General features: G+C 43.4%; 1 long non-coding RNA gene across 1 annotated transcript; it reads left to right on the top strand.

Moving 5' to 3' along the window:
- The first annotated feature begins 9,024 nt into the window (after positions 1 to 9,024).
- Positions 9,025 to 16,816, top strand: LOC147367237 (uncharacterized). The gene is made up of 3 exons (XR_015169959.1): positions 9,025 to 9,161; positions 15,826 to 15,885; positions 16,695 to 16,816. It is a non-coding gene; the product is annotated as an uncharacterized LOC147367237 (long non-coding RNA).
- Positions 16,817 to 20,800: the final 3,984 nt, after the last annotated feature.

The following is a 20,800-nucleotide window of genomic DNA, read 5'->3' as shown; positions in this document are numbered from 1 at the left end:
GGGGAGGAAGGGTGCTTTGCCATCTTTGTTCACTGTCTTCCTTGAGCTTGTATCACAAATTGCTACTTGCCTGGCCATCGTCTATTCTCTCCTCTCTCCTTGTAACAGGATCCCCCTGATTGTTGAATGTGGCCACACTACAAAACTGGTGTCTCAGCCTCCTTTCCTGAAGAAGGGAATGTCAGTCCACTTCAGTGTTCTTGCCTGGAGATATTCATGGACGGAGGAGCCTGGTGGGCTTGAGTCCATGAGGTCACAAAGAGTCGGACACGACTGAGTGACCGACACACACATAGCCTCCTTTGCAGATGGGGTGGTCCACCTGAAGTAAGCGGAAGTCACTGGGCGAGAGGCGGGTTCTGGGGAACTGCTTTATAAAGGGCACTAACAAATTCGGAAGACACCCTTTGTGCTCTTCCCTACTCCCTTCTTCTTCCCAGTAGGAGCACTGGCAGCCACCATGAGCCATGAGGGGAACGTGCAGAGGGAAGCCACATAGGAAAGGGCAGAAAGATAGAAAGTTGTAACGGCATGGTAAGGCCGCCAGAGCAACTCTGCACTGCCCAAGAGGAAAAGTGCACCCCTGTTTCACTGAAGCCATGGTTTCTCAGGTCACTGTTACCAGCACTTAAATGCAGTCTCGAGTTCACACAGAGCACAACCAGCAAAGCTTTTTGGCCCTTTCCCACACATTTGCCTCCCTGATAGCTTAGTTGGTAAAGAATCTACCTGCAGTGCAGGAGACCCGGGTTTGATCCCTGGGTCAAGAAGATCTCCTAGAGAAGGAAATGGCAACCCACTCCAGTATTCTTGTCTGGAAAATCCTATGGATAGAGGAGCCTGGTGGGCTACAGTCCATGGGGTCACAGGAGTTGGACATGACTGAGCGACTCGCCACCACCACACATCTCGGCCACACTGGCTACCATCCTTACCATGTCCTTGCATGCCCTTCTCTACCTCCTGCAGGTTTGTGATGTGCATGTTCCTCCTGCATCTTTGGCCCAAGGCAGTCATGTTTCTTGAGCCTGGCACCACTTTCTGCCCGCCCATGCCTGTGCCTTCGGCTGCCTCTGTCTTTTCTCCTTTATTGGAATTAACTATGGAATGAAATTAACCCAGAATGACAGTTTTGAGAGCTTCACATCCCTCCAGAATGAACTTCTCTGTTGAAATATTTGTATGTAAAGCAGTCTTTTCTCTAAAGTTTTATAACCTACATTCCTGTCTGTAACTAGTTAGCAACTCCTGAGAAGAAGTGGGTTGAGTGGGAACTTCACTGCAAGAATTCCCTTTATATCACCGTAAGGCTTGCTAAACAGGAAAGAAAAATCATGCAACTATAAAGAAAAACAAGAAATGAATGTAATCAAAAGAGCCTCTAGAAGAGTGACATACAAACAGACAATCCTAAAACAATAAGAAAGTGCACTGACATCTAGATAATAGATACAGATACATACAGTGTTTATGGGAGTTTCAAGTTCGGCATGGCGTCTCACCAGGTTTGGTGTGGTGTGCAGTTTATGGTTCTCTGCAGTGATGGGTCACAGGGCAGAAGGGTCCTCTCTGCAGCCTCTGCCCACACTCCCACCTGGCTGCCTCCCCGCCGCAGGGCCCCATGGAGCTCTGGGCTGGGATGCTTCCGTCTGTTAGAAGCCCTACTAGGCCTGGGGCCTGCATTTGGCCATTTAGGCACTCACCACAGGACAAGAAGATATCGCTGCAGCTCCCTTCTATTTCTGACCTTGATGCCTCAAAGTAACACAAAAGTCTGGACTTGTCCTCTCCTGTTCTTTGGGAAGCCCATCTGCATGGAGCTTTTATCCAAGTTCAGACCAAGTGAGGCTGTTGCAGTTCTGAGAGCTCCATATGAGGGACTCTCCTGGGAGAAGGAACTAGCATCCACTGACTGCCTGTGGGCTGACGGGCGGATACTCACCTTTCCCCTTCAGTTCAACCTGCTCTCATCCTCTTCCAGATCCCTGAACCAGCCTCAGTAACTTTGCTACAACAGATATTCATGTTGTGAACCTGAATGTACATAACATGAACTCTTGCAAAGCATGTTTTCACTCAGTAATACAAGTGGCATGCACGTGTCTTAAAACAGGCAGGAACCCCATATAATGCATTCTACATCCACAGTGCCTTCTGGTGACTGCATGGATAAATGAACAAACAAATGAATGCTGAGTAAATACTTAGCAAATTAAATACTTATAAGCATCTGCAAGCCATGTTACTCCTATGGTGAAGAAGTTTAAGATGAAACTCACAAGGTTTCACTGGAGGATAATTGGACTCTCAGTCCGATTATTGGATACTCAAAACAAAAACTACCCCTGAGCTAGTCTTTCCTGAATAGCTCGCAGATGATATCCTCTCCTTGTAAATGACTCTATTCCCTCTAAAAACTTCATGAAGCAGAAGAGGTGGATGTCTCTGATTGTTAAGTATTTTTTCAGTATACTCACCAGGTTGCTTATCAGATGTCTTGTGCTTCATCTCCGGCATCCTTTGGCCAAATAAACCAGTCAGTGCTCAATTCTCCAATTGACTGGATAGCTCAGGGAACAAACCCTCAAATCTGATTACAGGAAAATTCATTACTTTAAGTCCTCCCTCAGGGTTCAGAGCTCATAAAAGAAACCTCCAGAGGCCCCAGCTCAGGGGAAGAAAGGCTCTGGGCTGCGAATCTACAGATCGGCAATAATTAACCTGAACTAATTATGGTCAAGCCCCAGGTCAGTCTTCCCAGATCAAGACTGCCTCCTGACAAGTGGGCTTTCAGACTCAAACTCAAAAGGAACATTCAGCAGATTTTAATATACAAGGGAAAGACCCAAATGACCTCCTCTACCAGGCAAAGACCAGCCAGGTCAGAGGTTCACTGGCAGGGAACATAGAGCCCCTAAAAAGCAAATACACAAGGATGTTGTCCCTGGCCCTGCATATGATCAGTTCAGTCACTCAGTCATGTCTGACTCTTTATGACCCCATGGACTGAAGCATGCCAGGCTTTCCTATCCATCACCAGCTCTCAAGAGTTTACTCAAATTCATGTCTACATGGTCAGTGATGCCATCCAACCATCTCATCCTCTGTTATCCCCTTCTCCTCCTGCCTTCAATCTTTCCCAACATCAGGGTCTTTTCAAATGAGTCGGTTCTTCCCATCAGGTGGCCAAAGTACTGGAGCTTCAGCTTCAACATTAGTCCTTTCAATGAATATTCAGGACTGATTTCCTTTAGGATGGACTGGTTGGATCTCCTTGCAGTCCAAGGGACTCTCAAGAGTCTTCTCCAACACCACAGTTCAAAAGCATCAGTTCTTCGGTGCTCAGCTTTCTTTATAGTCCAACTCTCACATTCATACATGACTACTGGAAAAACCATAGCTTTGAATAGATGGACCTTTGTTGGCAAAGTAATGTCTCTCCTTTTTAATATGCCATCTAGGTTGGTCATAGCTTTTCTTCCAAGGAGAAAGCATCTTTTAATTTCATGGCTGCAGTCACCATCTGCAGTGATTTTGGAGCCCAAGAAAAAGTCTCTTCCATTGTTTCCCCATCTATTTGCCATGAAGTGATAGGACCAGACGCCATGATCTTAGTTTTCTAAATGTTGTTTTAAGCCAACTTTTTCACTTTCTTCTTTCACTTTCATCAAGAGGCTCTTTAGTTCTTTGCTTTCTGCCATACGGGTGGTGTTATCTGCATATCTGAGGTTATTGATATTTCTCCCAGCAATCTTGACTCCAGCTACTGCTTCATCCAGCCCAACATTTCACATGATGTACTCTGCATAGAAGTTAAATAAGCAGGGTGACAATATACAGCCTTGATGTACTCCTTTCCCGATTTGGAACCAGTCTGTTGTTCCATGTCCAGTTCTAACTGTTGCTTCTTGACCTGCATACAGATTCTCAGGAGGCAGGTCAGGTGGTCTGGTATTCCTATCTCTTGAAGAATTTTCCACAGTTTGTTGGAAAAACATGTCATGTAGCATATGATATTCCTAAGGATTTTAAACAAATACTACCATAGATATCAGGACAGAAAGACAAACAGCAAGCTATGAAAGGGATGTACTTTTTCTTTGATAAATTAAAAGATGACAGAAAAATAAGAAAGAAAAAGAATATTCCAAAAGAAAAAATGGTAAATTATAAGGAGAGAGAGTTCACCACAGAAACTATAACCAATGAATACAATCAACCTGGTATTTTTAATGTTCAGCTTTAGTAATAAAAAATCAAACAGTGAGAGAACTTTTGTCTTAATAAATTATTAAATGATGGAGATAACGCTCATATTCGTAGAGTGATGAAGCGAGCACTCTCATACATTCTTGGAGTGTAAAGAGATAGATATGCAACTTTTGGAAGACGATTTGGCATAGGTAACAAAAGTCTTAAAATATGCATATCCTTTAACCTTTTGATTTAGGAGTTTTTATCCTTAGGGCAGTGGTGCTCAAGCAGGAGCATTTGCCAGCTGGGGACATTTGGCAATCTGGAGATAATGATTGTCAAGATACGGGGAAAGGGTTATGCTACAGCTACTGGCATTTGTGCATGCATGTCAGTGCCAATTTATAATAAAAACTCTCTAGAAACTAGGGATAGAAGGAACCTACCTCAACATAATAAAGGCCATATACAACAAACCCACAGCAAACATTCTCAATGGTGAAAAACTGAAAGCATTTCCTCTAACATCAGGAACAAGACAAAGATGTCCACTCTCATCACTTTAATTCAACATAGTTTGGGAAGTCCTAGCCACAGCAATCAGAGAAGAAAAAGAAATAATGGGAAGCCAAATTGGAAAAGAAGTAAAACTGTCACTGTTTGTGGATGACATGATACTATACTTAGAAAATCCTAAATATACTACCAGAAAACTACCAGAGCTCATCAATGAATTTGGTAAAGTTGCAGATTAGAAAATTAATACACAGAGATCTCTTGCATTCCTGTACACTAACAACAAAAGATCGGGATGACAAATTAAGGAAACAATCCCATTCACCATCACAACAAATAGAATAAAATGCCTAGGAATAAACCTAAGGAGGCAGAAGACCTGTACTCAGAATAAAACTATGAGATAGTAATGAAAGAAATCAAAGGTGACACATGCTATGATGCACGGAACAGCCCTCTGAGGTTAAGAATTATTGGTCCAGAACATCGATAGTGTCATTGTTGAGAAACCCTGACTTAGCGGGGGAAACTCAAGTAAGTACACAGGGATATGTATTCAAGAATATTCAATGCAGCATTGTATAAAAAGTTAAAAATTAGAAGCAGAGCACATCCATAGAGGACTAGTTAACTCACACTCCCTGCATGCACTAGAATACTACAGCGCCACTAAAAGGTAAATAAATCTGTGTTCATTACTATGGAAACACATAGTGCTAAGTATCTGGTTTCAGAATCACATGCCTAATGTGATAATATTTTGTGTTCATTCCCTGGTAGCTCAGCTGGTAAAGAATCTACCTGCAATGCAGGAGACCTGGGTTCGATTCCTGGGTTGGGAAGATCCTCTGGAGAAAGGATGGGCTATCCACTCTAGTATTCTTGAGCTTCCCTGGTGGCTCAGCTGGTAAAGAATCCGCCTGTAATGGAGGAGACCAGGGATCAGTCCCTGGGTTGGGAAGATCTCCCGGACAAGGGAAAGGCTACCCACTCCAGTATTCTGACCTGGAGAATTCAATGGACTGTATAGTCCCATGGGGTCACAAAGAGTCGGACTTTCACCACGACTGAGTGACTTTCACTCTTATATGTATAGAAAAGGTCTGAGTGCTTTTAACTACCATATCATTTATTTGACAGTGGTTTTCTCTAAGTGGAAACATGATGTGTGTGTGTGCGCGCGTGCGTGCTCAGCCACTTAGTCGTGTCCAACTCTTTGCAACCTCATGAACTGTAGCCCACCAGGCTCCCTTGTCCATGGAATTTTCCAGGCAAGAATACTGGAAACATGATGGGTAATTGTAATTGTTTATTTTAGCTTATCAGTGTTTTCTATTTTTCTTTCAACAACATGGCTAATGGAGACCTTGTAATGTAGTGTAGTAATGTAGTGTTTAGGACCAAGGACTTTAGAATCAGACACGAAAAGGCCTGGCTTGGTCCTTTCCCTGAAATATGAAGACCCAAATGATCTGGTACCAGGGAGCCTACAGTCTACATGCCAACAAGCTGCCGGGACTGCCCCCCCAGAATGCTTCATCCCAATCCCCATAAAGTCACCTCATGACATGATGTCACCTTATCCCTTTTCTTTTCCTGAAGGTCATCCAACAGCAACAATCTTTGTTGAACTGGAGACAAAACTTTAAATTACTTGGAAGAACTGTCCAAAGCAGTCAAAATAGAGCAGGAGAATGAACAGGGGAGACTATGAGGAGGTGAGAGGCTACAGACCTCCAAGAAAGCCAGTGAACATAATTCTGAAAATGAGGGACACCCCCTGACATGCAAAACTGGAGTAGCTTGTTTATTGCAGTAGGAAGGTAGGCGTTATCAGCTAGCATGAGGATGCTTTCCAGATGTAGTTTGGTTTTAAGAAGCCAGGATGTGGAGCTAAGTGAGGGATCACCCAAGCTAGTGGTATTTGCAGTCTTCCCCAAGAAGCTGTGAAGATGGAATCTGTATGCCAAAAATAAAATAAAAATCAGCTTCTTATCTCCACTAGCCTGGGAGCAATGCAATGCAAGAGACCCAGGTTTGACTCCTGGGTCAGGAAGATCCCCTGAAGAAGGAAATGGCAACCCACTCCAGTATTCTTTCCTGGAAAATCCCATGGACAGAGGAGCCTGGCTGGTTACAGTCCATGGAGTCACAAAAGTCAGACACGACTGAGCGACTAAACCATCACCACCAATAAAAGTTAAACAAACTTCAGTGTAATACCTTGTATCACTTTTTAAAAAATCATTATGCTCAGGACATAGTGGTGAAGCAATCAAACATGCTCTGCATCTTTGCAGAGTTTACAGTCTGCTCAGGGAGCCACAAGTTGGTCAAATAATTCCACAAATTGCAAATGTGACATGGTGAGTAAGAGCTTGGACTTTGGAAGTAGACAAACCCAGGATCTAGGCCTTGCTTGCCCATTTAACCTCCAGAGAGTCATTGCTCACCTGCCAAATGCACAGGTATAATAGCCCTACCTCACAGGGCTGTTGTAATGCATGCGAGACACTTAGCAGGGTGCCCAGCATACAGTGGGTGCTCACTAGATGTTTTGTTTGCTATTACTGTTGGTACAACTGACAGTAGCAGCAACAAGAGCAGTAAAAGCACAATGAAGGGAAGACTAAATTTGTAAGGACTTAAAATGGAATGGGCCCGGAGAGGTCTCATTTAGATGGTGGGTCATGAAAGCTTCTTTGGGGAAAAGCTAAAGGGGACAAAAAGAACAGTCATCTCCAGGAATTTACCAAAACCTTGGGAATGTTTCAGATTCTCCTGGTACATGATGCCGGTGTTCTAGCAAAGCTTAGGGGCCAGGAGACCCCCACCAACATGACATATGAACCATATGATAAAGCAGAGGCCCCTCACCCACCCCCTTCTGCCTCTCAGTCAGCAGGTGCAAGCAGCCTGGCAGGAGCTAATGAAATGTTTACTGAAAAGATTAGCTTGTCAGTGGAGCCGGACAGATGGCTATTGATCCTTTGCTCATCCATCATTCCAATCCCATCTGAGAGTAGGTATGGAAGCAATTCTCTCTGACCCAGAACTCAGGGTAAGACTCAGGCCCCAGGTACAGGGCAACAGGAAGCATGTGCAACATGAGAAGGTCTCTTGGATCTGTGATGTGATCAGGGTGATCTCTGAGTCACTGGAAGACCCCTGTTCTGCTTCCTTGGATTATTGAGCTCTGGGATCATGGAAAAGGTATGGTGAGTCTCCTGCAGGAGTTTACATCCTGCCATAATTATATTTTGACCTCAGACTCTGTGAGACTCAATTATTCTCATCTGTGAAATGGAGGCAGTAATGCCTACCTCATGGAAGTGTTTTCATGTCTTAAGTCAGGAAACAGATATCAAAGTTCTAAGATTGTTGCAGGGATGTTTGATTTTTAAGATGAGAAAATAGAGGCGGAGATGAGAACACTTGTCCTAGTCCATAGATTTTTCCAGTGTGTGGTCTTGAAGAATCTGGCATTGTTCTAAAGAGCTTGACCCTTGACGTGGGTGCAGTGCTGAGCCACTGAAGGGTGCAACTGGATAAAATATAGGTTTAGCAAGATTACTCTGGTAGTAGGGAGGTGAGACTGGAATTTGTCACAGCTCAAGTAATGGGAGTAGGGGTACAGAGGCCCCTCGGAGATTGAATATATAGGGTTTGATGTTTAATTGATTGACTGGACAGGAGAGGTAGGGGAAGGGGTGACTCCCATGTGCGCGGTGGCATTTTCAATGACACAGGAAGCCCTCAGGGAGAAGCAGACAAAGGAAAGATAATGAGCTCAGTTTGAACATGGTGAGTGTGAGATGCTTCTAAAAGTCCCAAGTGAGATGTCTGCCGGGTGGCTGGAGATGATCCTGAGCCTCAGGAGTCAGATCTGGGTGCAGTATAATCTGAGAGTCACTGCCGTCATCAGCAGCAGCAACGTCATCACTGAGTTGGCAGTGGAAGCCGCCCGACTGGATGGGGCTGACCGTGGAGAATGTCTGATGAAGGGACAGATGGAACAAGACACCTGGAAGATGAAAAGTGGTTCTATGGGAGCCAAGGACCATGAGTTTCAGGAAGGAGGAAGGGAGTCATCAGCAGTAGAAAATTCTAAAAAATGGGGTCATATTTAAAAAAAAGAAACTAAAAACACATCTCCTGATTTGATACAAGGAGCTAATTTTGAATTTAGGGAAGAGCATTTCCGTAGGGCAATTGAGAGTGAGTAGGAGGTTGAGAATATACAATGAATGTAACCAGCGCAACACGGAAGTCGAGGAGGGAAGGAGGGAGGGAGGCTGGAGGAGGGTGCGGGGGAAGCAGGGCTGTTGTAGGATGGGAGTCACTTCAGAGTCTTCCAGTGTGGCAGAAGAATCCTGGAGAGAGTGAGATGGTCAAGACCAAGAGGCAAGAGAGGAGCAAGGTCCCAGAGGAGGCGCAGACTGGGAGCCCAGGTGGGGAATGTGGGACACCTCTTCAACTACAGGGCAGCCCTGCAGGAGGGCAGGCTGAGCCCAGCAGGAAGGAAGGGAATGAAGCAGAATCCCCTCCCCGACAGTGCCCACTTTCTTGAGGAGGGAGGGGCAGTTATCTGATAAGAACAGGGAGGGATGGGTGAGGGGCTTGAGGAAAGTCAGGAAAGTGTGTAACAGTCGCTGTGGAGAATGGAAGAGAGAGGTGACCTCAGGCACCGCCAGGCCAGGAGGAGGCCCAGCTGGGATGGAGATCGCGTGCGTGTGCAGGAAGAGAAGAGCTGGGTTTGCATGAAGCCAAGGATTCAAATGGACAGGGCATGGGAACAGGGGTGAAAGAGAAGTGTCTGCCAGGACCCTCGGATAACTGGTCTGGAGGATTGTGGGTGCCATTCAGCCCAGCTGCATACCTGGGGAGGGGCCAGGGAGTGAGCCTTGACGGGCGTTTGTTTTACAGCAGGCTGCCCTGAGACACTGTGCCTGCTGCCCAGCTTCGTCACCACCCCCCCCACCCCCACCACCACCCCCCACCCCCCCGTTAACTTTTCGCCCTGTGTCAACCAGCATGAAAGTTAACAAACTTGCCTGTCTGGCACCTGGGGACCAGAGAGGATGCGGCCCACAGTGCACAGGGTGGCACAGAGAAGTCCCTGTCAGGGGGGCACTGGCTGCTGTCTGAATGTGTGACCCTGGGCAGTCCTCTTCTCCTTTTTTCTCTGCCTCAGTTTCCCCATCTAGACAACAAGAAGATTGTTTCCAGGAACCTGTAAGGACCCAGTCAATGTGGACACACTTATGAGTGTGTTTTTTATAATCAGAGGTACTGGAGGCAAGGGAGTGGGGAGACCAGAGCGGAGCTCAGAAACACAAACCCATGTTAACAGCGAACCAGCCAAACAAGATCTGAATGTGCTGCGTTTCCTGTTAATTAATGGCTTCTTTTCAGGTTATTAAGTTAGACTGGGTAGGTGTGTGGCCTTTCTTTCTACTGCCCTTCCAATTAACAGGCACTTTGCTTGGTAAATGTTAATTTAGAGTAATTGGGCGTGCAGATGAGGGAGTGCAGGGAGGTGGGGGGAACAATGCTCCCTCTACTGTAGGTTAATTGCTAGTAAGTGTTGCTCCTGCAGCCCTGGTCCCCAGTGATTAACAACCTGGGAGTCCAGGCTGAAATCCCTGAGGGTCCGCAGAGGCTTAACCCCTCACGACCGAGATGAGAGCAGAGAAAAATCCCAGCAGGTCTTTCTGGGTTTGTAAACAAGGCCTGTGCCGTGCTTCTCACCTGTGAGAAATTGACCCTCAGATCTTTTGCCACCGGTCTGTTCTGAAAGTCAGCTTTCTATGAAGATGTGTTGGCAAATTGCAGCGAGAATGGACCTAGCGATGACTGTACTACATGAAGTAAATCGGACAAAGAGAAATGAGTGGTATCACTTGCATACGGAATCTACAAGAATGAACTTATTTACAAAGCAGAAGTAGTTTCACAGACATAGAAAACAAACTTATGGTTACCAGAGGTGAAAGGAGGGGTTATTAGCTATAATCACCATGCTGTACATTAGGTCCCCAAAACTTGTCAATCATGATGGAAGGTTATAGCCTTTGACCAGTATTTCCCCCACAGCCCAGCCCCTGGTAACAACCATTCTATTGTGTTTCCATTGATTTGGCTTTTTAAGATTACATTTGCATGATGTATATATGAAGTACATATCATACAGAACTTGTCTTTTTCTGCGTGCCTTATTTCACTTAGCATAATGCCCTCAAGCTTCATTCAAGTTGTTGCAAATAGCAACAGGATTTTCTTCTATTCTCATGGTTGAGTAATACTCCATCGTATTAGTGTGTGTGTGTATACATGAATAGCTTGAAAGGGCAAAAAGATAGGACACTGAAAGATGAACTCCCCAGGTCAGTAGGTGCCCAATATGCTACTAGAGATCAGTGGAGAAATAACTCCAGAAAGAAGTAAGGGATGGAGCCAAAGCAAAAACAACACCCAGTTGTGGATGTGACTGGTGATGGAAGTCAAGTCCAGTGCTGTAAAGAGCAATATTGCATAGGAACCTGGAATGTTAGGTCCATGAATCGAGGCAAACTGGAAGAGTCCATGAATTGAGGCAAGAGTGAACATTGACATTTTAGGGATCAGTGAACTAAAATGGACTGGAATGGGTGAATTTAACTCAGATGACCATTATATCTACCACTGTGGGCAAGAATCCCTTTGAAGAAATGGAGTAGCCACCAAAGTAAACAAAAGAGTCCAAAATGCAGTACTTGGATGCAATCTCAAAAATGACAGAATGGTCTCTGTTCATTTCCAAGGCAAACCACTCAGTATCACAGTAATCCAAGTCTATGCCCCAACCAGTAATGCTGAAGAAGCTGAAGTTGAATGGTTCTATAAAGACCTACAAGACCTTCTAGAACTAACACCCATAAAAGATGTCTTTTTCATTATAGGGGACTAGAATACAAAAGAATGAAGTCAAGAGATACCTGGAGTAACAGGCAAATTTGCCTTGGAGTACCAAATGAAGCAGGTCAAAGGCTGAGTTTTGCCAAGAGAACACACTGGTCATAGCAAACACCCTCTTCCAACAACACAAGAGAAGACTCTACACATGGACATCACCAGATGATCAGTACAGAAAATCAGATTGATTATATTCTTTGCAGCCGAAGATGGAGAAGCTCTGTACAGTCAGCAAAGACAAGTCCGGGAGCTGACTCTGTCTCAGATCATGAACTCCTTATTGCAAAATTCAGACTTAAATTGAAGAAAGTAGGGAAAACCACTAGACCATTCAGGTGTGACCTAAATAAAATTCCTTACGATTATACAGTGGGACTGACAAATAGATTCAGTGGATTAGATCTGATAGAGTGCCTGAAGAACTATGGATGGAGGTTCGTGACACTGTACAGGAGGCAGTGATCAAGACCATCCCCAAGAAAAAGAAATGCAAAAAGGCAAAATGGTTGTCTGAGGAAGTCTTACAAATAGCTGAAAAAAGAAAAGAAGCAAAGGAGAAAAGGAAAGATATACCCATTTGAATGCAGAGTTCCAAAGAATAGCAAGGAGAGATAAGAAAGCCTTCCTCAGTGATCAATGCAAAGAAATAGAGGAAAATAATATAATGGGAAAGACTAGAGATCTCTTCAAGAAAATTAGAGATACCAAGGGAACATTTCGTGCAAAGATGGGCACAATAAAGGACAGAAATGGTAGGGACCAACAGAAGCAGAAGATATTAAGAAGAGGTGGCAAGAATATACAGAACTATACAATAAAGATCTTCATGACCCAGATAACCACGATGGTGTGATCACTCACCTAGAGCCAAACATCCTGGAATGCAAAGTCAAGTGGGCCTTAAGAAGCATCACTATGAACAAAGCTATTGGAGGTGATGGAATTCCAGTTGAGCTATTTCAAATCCTAAAAGATGATGCTGTGAAAGTGCTGCACTCAATATGCCAGCAAATTTGGAAAACTCAGCAGTGGCCACAGGACTGGAAAAGGTCGGTTTTCATTCCAATCCCAAAGAAAGGCAATGCCAAAGAGTTTTCAAACTACTGCACAATTGCACTCATCTCACATGCTAGCAAAGTGATGCTCAAAATTCTCCAAGCCAGGCTTCAACAGTACATGAACCATGAACTACCAGACATTCAAGCTGGATTTAGAAAAGACAGAGAAACCAGAGATCAAATTGCCAACATCTGTTGGATCATCAAAAAAGCAAGAGAGTTCCAGAAAAACATCTACTTCTGCTTTACAGACTACACCAAAGACTTGGACTGTGTGGATCATGACAAACTGTGGAAAATTCTGAAAGAGATGGGAATACCAGACTACCTGACCTGCCTCCTGAGAAATCTGTACGCAGGTCAAGAAGCAACAGTTAGAACTGGACATGGAACAACAGACTGGTTCCAAATCAGGAAAGGAGTACATCAAGGCTGTATATTGTCACCCTGCTTATTTAACTTCTATGCAGAGTGCATCATGCGAAATGCCAGGCTGGATGAAGCACTAGCTGGAATCAAGATTGCCGGGAGAAATATCAATAACCTCAGATATGCTGGTGATACCACCCGTATGGCAGAAAGCGAAGAACTGAAGAGCCTCTTGACGAAAGTGAAAGAAGAGAGTGAAAAAGTTGGCTTAAAACAACATTCAGAAAACTAAGATCATGGCATCTGTTTCCATCACTTCATGGCAAATCAATGGGGAAACAGTGGAAACAGTGGCTGACTTTATTTTTCTGGGCTCCAAAATCACTGTAGATCGTGATTGCAGCCATGAAATTAAAAGACGCTTACTCCTTGGAAGGAAAGTTATGACCAACCTAGACAGCATATTGAAAAGCAGAGACATTACTTTGTCAACAAAGGTCTGTCTAGTCAAGGCTATGGTTTTTCCAGTGGTCACATATGGATGTGAGAGTTAGACTATAAAGAAAGCTGAGCGCCAAAGAATTGATGCTTTTGAACTGTGGTGTTGGAGAAGACTCTTGAGAGTCCCTTGGACTGCAAGGAGATCCAACTAGTCCAACCTAAAGGAAATCAGTCCTGAATATTCATTGGAAGGACTGATGCTGAAGCTGAAACTCCAATACTTTGGACACCTCATGTGAAGAGCTGACTCATTTGAAAAGACCCTGATGCTGGGAAAGATTGAGGGCAGGAGGAGAAGGGGATGACAGAGGATGAGATGGTTAGAGGGCATCACTGACTCAGTGGACATGAGTTTGAGTGAACTCCAGGAGTTGGTGATGCACAGGGAGGCCTGGCGTGCTGCGGTTCATGGGGTTACAAAGAGTTGGACACGACTGAGCGAGTGAACTGAACTGAACTGATGTGTGTGGGTGTACATCACATCTTTGTCCATTCTTCCTCTGATGGACACTTGAGTTGTTTGCATATCTTGGCTGTTGTAAATAATGCGGCTATAAACATGGAGTACAAATATCTCTTCACAATCCTGTTTTCATTTCCTTAGGGTATATATCCAGAAGTGAGATTGCTAGATCATATGATAATTCTGTTTTTAATTTTTTGAGGAACCTCCATACTGTTTTCCATAGTAGCTATACTATATGTGAATTCTTTGAGCATTATTTATTCAAAACATAAAATTTTTTAAATAATATTTGTCCCACAAGAATCTCCTAAGCTCCTAAGCACCTCTGTGATGGACTCTGTAAATAGAGAAATAAATCACAAACAGCCTCTGTGCACACACACACTGTGTGTGTGTGTGTGTGTGTGTGTGTGTGTGTGTGTGTAAGACTGACAGACAAACATTGCCAGTTTGGAGACAGGCCTACCCAGAGTGGAGGATATGACTTCTGATCTGGGCAGGATTCATTTCTTGTAAAGCCAGTTTATTGGTTCTGAACTCTTCTGCCTGTTGCTTGCCTGTAAAACACTTTATCTTTCCTTCAGATCCAAATGATAGCTTTGCCAAGTATTTTTGGTTGTAGGCCTTTTCCTTTCAGTACTTGAATTACATTGTGCCTCTCCCTTCTGGCCTGCAAAGTTTTTTGCTGAAAAGTCTGCTACAGTCTTTGGGGAGTTCCCTTGTTCATAACTGGTTGCTTCCCCTTATTGCTTTTATATTCTTTTTTGTCATTTTAATTACAGTGTGTCTTGGTGTGGTCCTCTTTCAGTTGATCTTGATCTGTGTGCTTCCTGGACTTGGATGTCTGTTTCCTTTCCCAGGTTAGGGAAGTTTTCAGCTGTTATCACTTCAAGTAAGTTTTTTCCTTCTTTCTCTCTGTCTCTCTTCTACTTATGAGACCGCTATGATGTGAATTTCATTATTCTTGATGCTGTCCTGTAGGTCTCTCAAACTATCCTCATTTTTGAAAATACTTTTTTCTGTTCAACTTAAGTGATTTCCATTGACTCTGTCTTCCAGTTCACTAATCCCTTCATCTGTATGAACTAATCTACTGTTGATTCCCTCTGGTGTATTTTTTCCTTTCAGTTGTTGTGTTCTTCAGCTCTGTTTGGCTATTTTTTATGAGCTGGGCAGAATTCAGACAGGCAGCAGCAGTAAGGAAAATTAGGAAGACACAAATTTGACAGTTCCATCGGAGCCAAGGCCACACAGGAAGCAGCCCCCTGTTGATCACCTCCCTGCTCTGAGACGGACCCCGTCTACCCCCCATACCCTTTCCAACACACACACCTTTTCCCTTTCCCCACCAACCCAGGTGGATTCCTGACTTCTGCCATCTTTTTAGAAAAGGATAAAAAGTTGAGAGGAGATGCTTTCCAGTCTCCAGTACTTTCCCTCACAAGGTCAATTCAGGGCACTGGAATCCAGCATGGGGACACGGCAGTGGGGGAGAGGAAGTGGGCAGAGAGCAGAAAGACCACTCAAGGAGCACCCAACAATGTGCTTCATTCTTCACCAGTGACACCTGCATTGACAGCTTCCACAGGCAGCACCAGGGTTGGGATAATGGGTGGGACCCCTGGGCAGCTACTGGAGCACCAAACCCAGTCATGCAAAAGCTCCAGAAGGGTACAAGTTGGGGGAAAAGGGAATTTACTGGATGGAACTCCTCACAAGGAGATTATTCTGTGTGGTTGCAACATTTCAATAAATCTTGCTTTTTAGGGGGAAAGAAGTAAGGAGTCCTCTGAAGAACATGCTTGCAAGAAACCATCATGGAATGGAGTGAGTTGAGCTTTTTTTTCGTCGGGGGTGGTGGTGTGTGTGTGTGCATGTTTAGAAGCAGAGCTCTAATTGTCAGCACAGAAGAGGAAAAATTGAGCTGAGGGCTATCACTAGCAATCCTCCTCCTCTAACAAAGTTTGGCCTCTTCTTTCAATAACAGCTCTTTGGTACAGCACCATTTAAGTAAAAATGGAAAGGGGGCTACTTGTATGTATGTACGTGCACGTGTATATGTATAAACTTATGCATGTGTGTATTAGTCTACGCATGAAATATCCCTGGAAGGATTCAGCAATGTGTTCATGTTGGCTGGAGAAGATCTAGAAGGTCAACACCCATTCCTTATGAGTTTGAGAAAGAATCAAGAAAAGGAGGGGGGCAAGTAGCAGAATCAAAAACATAATAGAAAATTTCTCTGAGCTAGGGGATAACATAAATCGTCAGATTGAAAGAGCCCACCAGGTACCAAGCAGATAAATATAGATATCCATACCTAGACTCTCGTAGAAATTTCAGAACCCCAAGAACAATGATTAAGTCTTAAAAGCTTCCAGATAGGGAAACAAACATCAGTCTCAAAGGAATAAAAATCTGACTAACATCAGATTTCCCATCAGAAACACTTTTAAACCATGTCTTAAAAATTCCAAGGGAATACAAATGTGAGCCTAAAATCTCTAGGCAAATCAGTAATCAGTGGGTAGAAGGTACTTTGAGCTCTGCAGAGAAAGCTTATAACAGATGTACTACTGCTGCTGCTGCTGCTGCTAAGTCACTTCAGTCGTGTCCAACTCTGTGTGACCCCATAGACGGCAGCCACCAGGCTCCCCCATCCCTGGGATTCTCCAGGCAAGAACACTGGAGTGGGTTGCCATTTCCTTCTCCAGTGCATGAAAGTGAAAAGTGAAAGTGAAGTCGCTCAGTCGTTCCAACTCTTCGAGACCCCATGGACTGCAGCCCACCAGGCTCCTCTGTCCATGGGATTTTCCAGGCAAGAGTACTGGAGTGGGATGCCATTGCCTTCTCCAACAGATGTACTAATGTTTACTAATTACCCAGGGAGGTACTTGAACAGAGCAAAAGGGGTAGAAGAATGAGATTTCAAGAAACGTGAGACTCAAACAAACTAATAAAAACCAGTGATAACTGAGTGAAAGTAAGGAAAATAAAAATGAAATTAAAACACAGCTTTGAACATTGACAATTGTATGGTAAGCGTTACGTACCTGTGATTCTCTTTCCTTCTCTATAGATCTGATCACATTTTGTCTGGCAGTGATTAATATTTACATAACCACAATATGGTAAATGCTATTTTTATTGAGTATTCAGAAGTTCAAGCCTAGAAGACTTGACTATAGTTCCAGAACAGAATGTAAATGTTACAAACAGTGAAAGTGTGAAAGAATGAAGATCGTATGTATTGACGTGGAGGAACCCGTGATGTAAAGAAGCAAGTTGTAGAATAATATGAATAATATGACCCTACACACATATATGTAATGTTATTAGTATATATTATATGCATAGAAAAACACCTGGAAAACTTTCATTCACTTTTCTTTTCTACATTGCTGTGTCTTTTGAATTTTTACAACCATGTCTAACTGTTGTAATTAAAACATTTTAAATATAATACTAGTTTGAAGACTTACTTATTAGCCTATCCAAAGGACTTAGGGTTTTTGGTAAGGTCCTGAACAAAAAGACTGATTGAGTAAAAAGAACTACATTTTGTGGAACCCACAATCTAAAGCTAGACAGAAACCTCAGCTGTTCAAAATCTTAGAAAAACAAAACAGAGGAAACACCGCAGGCCCCAAACCGATAAAAGAGCAACACTGCCATCTACTGACGACTTTTGGAGAATACGTTGCCTTGAAAGGCTTGTCTTATAAATATAAAACAAACAAAAATCCTTGTGAGATCTGCATAGACCCAAAATCTGGTTTATCTTCTCCAGGAGCATGAATTAGTAGCAGTATAAGTAAGAAATCAGGATCATACAGAGAGACGCTTGGGAAGGCATGGACAGCAGTTTCGTAAGTGGAGTTCATTCACCCGAGTGAGTATCTGACACAAGGGACTTGGGCTCAACTTCTGACACGGCTCTTCTGGGGCAAAGGCTTGATGTGTGTGACCAATGAAAAGGAGTGACAGTGTACCAGAAAGACCTTTTAAGAAACACTACTTCCTTAAAATAACTTCTGTTGTCCCATGAAATAGGAGATGTACACCTGCTCACTGCAAATTGGTGCCCAGAGAGGCAGGACCTCTCTCCTGGGAAGTGGGAATAGAGTGTCTGCATGCTGAGAGAAATTAGAGCACATGGTCTTGGCAGGCAAGCAGGCGTCCAACAAATACTTATCAGGGTTCTATTATATGCCACATACTAGGCAAGTCCCCTCACTCCCTGAGTCACAGATCCTCAGCCTGACTTACAGGAGGACTTTGATGCACAGCCAAAGCATCAAAGAGTCTAAGAGAAATCAAACTATATCTGGGGAGCCATCCTGCCAAACCCAATCCAACCTGTATTTATCACGCTTACCCACACCTTAAAAATCCAGGTTCTACAGTCTAATGAACCAAATTCCTGTTCCTTTTTGGGTTGAAAATATTAACACCCCCAGTAAGATCAAAGCAGATTGCATTCACTTATTGGTTTAAAAAAGAAACAAGGTAAAAACGTATATTAGAATCACAAAATATTAGAGCTGGAAAGGTTTCCAAAATCATCTGGTTCGCTAAACTCATAAGCTGGACTGGGATCGGGAATTCTGTAAATAAGAATTCTGGTTGCTTTTTAATTTGGAAGGGCAATACAAGAAAAGAAATGGAAGGTGACTGATAGGTACAGTTTGTTTTATATGGTCCAGGCTCAGTAAATATTTATTTATATTATAAATAAACACTAATAAATATTTATTGAGCATGTAAAAATACTCTTCACTTTAAATAATTTAAAATTTAAAACCAAACTTCCATCTTACTAACAGTGCTGGATTCTAAGGAGAGCCCACTTTTTTGTTTTGTTTTGTTTTAATGACATCAAGTATGAGAAAAAGAGAAAGTAATAAAAGGGTAATGAAAGTAGTTGATGGAATTGGTGAACAGAATAGCAAGAGAGAAGCCATCCGGAGATGGATGGGGTGGTGAATAAGGAAAATAAGAAAGGTCTTCTCTAAGAACACCTGAGAGGTCCTGGTGGGGGGGCTGGAATGCCTTTTTAAAAAGCTGGCACAGCCTTCATCTGGGGACTCCCCAGGATGAAGGACTTTGCTTTTATAATATAAATATCCAGCTTATTGGGTGGATTCCATCAGATCAATTATATTCTTTTAGGATTCCCTTAACTAGATGATCATTCATTCAACAAATTCTTCTTGGGGTTTGCTCTGCTCTGGGCTATGCAAGAGGTTCATGGAAATGAACGAGACACGGTCCTCATTCTTGAGGTATTCCTATCTAGTTGGCAGAGATATGCCTTGGAACCACTCAAGGACACAAAATTTATACAAGAGCTTAAAGGGCAGCATGTGTACGTATGACAGCTTCATAAACAGTGTGGTGGGAACATAAAGAAGACCCTCCTAGAAAGGGTGCTGTGCTTCTGACAGGACACATCAAACTTAGGGCAGGCTCCCTGAGAAGACAAGGTTCCAGCAGAGTTGAAAGTGAAAAGGGAAAGTGTTAGTCATTCAGTGTCCAGTCTCTGTGACCCCATGGACTGTAGCCCGCCAGGCTCCTCTGTACATGGATTTCTCCAGGCAAGAATGCTGAAGTGGGTAGCCATTCCCTTCTAAAGGGGATCTTCCCAACCCGGGGATCAAACCCGGGTCTCCTGAATTGCAGGCAGATTGTTTACCATCTGAGTCACCAGGGAGTTAGCATCCAAATAATCCTGCAGTCTATTTTGTTAGTTCTCATGTAAGGTACTTGGAAAAGTGTGAACACCATCTTCTTGCTTCAATGTGAAGAGGGAAAGAGTCCTAAATATCCCCAAGGAGGTTAAATCAGTAAAGAGGTGCGGTTAGAAGTTGAACCAAATGACTTGGAAATACTGCCGAGATCAGTGACCTGCTAGCAGGCAGCATGACTGAACGTGGAGGAAATGACATTTGAGCTGGGCGTTGGGGATGATCAATTGCTAAGGCAGAGGAAGGGGCATCTGTGGTCCCAGCAGAGCCTGAGCAAAGAGGCAAAAAGCAGGGTGTTCTGGCAAACACAAGGGTGACTCCATAGGACTGGCACATAAAGTATGCTGGGGGTAAGAATGGCAGGAGAGTTTTTTTTTTTTAAATAGATTTGTGCTTAGTCGTCTCCCACTATTTTCGAGCCCATGGACTGTAGCATGCCAGGCTCCTCTATCCACGGGGATTCTCCAGGCAAGAATACTGGAGTGGGTTGCCATGCCCTCCTCCAGGGGATCTTCCCAAACCAGGGATGGAACCCAGGTCTCCTTCTTTTGCAGGCGGATTCTTTACCGACTGAGCCACCAGGGAAGCCTCAATAAAAATAGATTTATTGAGGTATAATTTACATAGTATATGTGTATTACCCACTATACGTGTATAATTAATGAATATTACTGAATTTATACAACAGAATTTTAATGAAATTAAATTTAATGAAATTTAATATGAAATTTACTGAATTTACTGAATTTACACAACTGAATTTTAATGAAATTAAATTTAATGAAATTTAATATAAAATTTACTGAATTTATAAAATAGTGAATTCATCACCCAAATCCAGTTTTAGAACATTCCTATCATTGCAAAAAGTCCTCTGGTGCCCATCTGCAGTCTTTTGGTCATGCTTATTTCACTAGCCATGATGGTGTTGAGGTCCATTCACGTTGCATCATGTACCAGTGGTCCATCCCTTTTGATCACTAAATAGTAACCCA

Source organism: Bos grunniens, chromosome 8 (genome assembly GCF_055505025.1).
Source record: "Bos grunniens cultivar Pamir isolate PY7600 chromosome 8, Bosgru_T2T1.0, whole genome shotgun sequence".
NCBI lineage: Eukaryota > Metazoa > Chordata > Mammalia > Artiodactyla > Bovidae > Bos > Bos grunniens.
This window is presented reverse-complemented; position numbering and strand designations above follow the sequence as displayed.